The 961-nt window shown below is 39.5% G+C and overlaps 1 non-coding gene across 1 annotated transcript; it reads left to right on the forward strand.

Annotated features, from left to right (window-relative positions):
• Nucleotides 1-592: 592 nt before the first annotated feature.
• LOC133226434 (U6atac minor spliceosomal RNA) lies at nt 593-697 on the forward strand. Its single transcript, XR_009729504.1, has one exon. It is a non-coding gene; the product is annotated as a U6atac minor spliceosomal RNA (small nuclear RNA).
• Nucleotides 698-961: the final 264 nt, after the last annotated feature.

Here is a 961-nt window from a genome sequence, read left to right on the forward strand (position 1 = left end):
ACTCTCCATTAGGGACTGTAGTGGTAGGATAAGGGGTAATGGGTTAAAACTTAAACAGGGGAAGTTTAGATTGGATATAAGGAGGAAATTCTTTCCTGTTAGGGTGGTGAGGCACTGGAATAGGTTGCCCAGGAAGGTTGTGAATGCTTCATCCCTGGCAGTGTTCAAGGTCAGGTTGGACGAGGTCTTAGGTGATATGGTTTAGAGTGAGGTGTCCTTGCCCATGGCAGGGGGGTTGGAACTTGATGATCTTAAGGTCCTTTCCAACCCTAACTATTCTATGATTCTATGACATAAGTCTCTTTGGCATGGGTCGTTATAAAGGGATTGTATCTTGATAAGATCTGACACAGCTTATATATATTGTGTCAGTCTGTGCATCAACAAGCGTACTTAAAAAAAAATACAGGTTATATGAATATCATCCAGGGTAGGAGATGTTTAACAGTGAAATAAGCCAATGAATTATGTAAATAAAGAAAATTCTACTTTTTTTGTTAATTGAATTTTTACTGTTCTGCTAGTCAACTACAGAATATGTTAACCAGCTTAAGAGGTACTTTTTACCTGAGGAAAGTAAACCTTGTTCATTGTGTTCTATGGAAGGAGAGAAGGTTAGCACTCCCCTTGAAGGAAAAGGCCCTCATAGCCCATAAAACACGCATATGATTTAGGCACTGGCACCTAACCATGTTTTGGGGTAGGAACTAGATGATCTTAAGACCCTTTCCAACCCTAACTGTTCTATGATTCTATGATTTTAATTAGAAAGAATAGACAGACTAGGAAGGGATAAAATGAATAAAGTCTGTATCCCTAAAGCTATTTTGATCCCTTGGTGATGAAGAGAGAATTGAGCAGAAGGGCTACAGTGCTTTCAACAAGAGGGGTGTATTTAAGAGAACTCCTTCCAGATATTACCCAAAGCATAATGTAGTCATATGCGAGGACATGTGTCGGG

This window comes from Neopsephotus bourkii, unplaced genomic scaffold (genome assembly GCF_033783945.1).
Source record: "Neopsephotus bourkii isolate Nb327-2 ecotype Australia unplaced genomic scaffold, CSIRO-AGI_Nbou_v1 NB_1781, whole genome shotgun sequence".
Classification (NCBI taxonomy): domain Eukaryota; kingdom Metazoa; phylum Chordata; class Aves; order Psittaciformes; family Psittacidae; genus Neopsephotus; species Neopsephotus bourkii.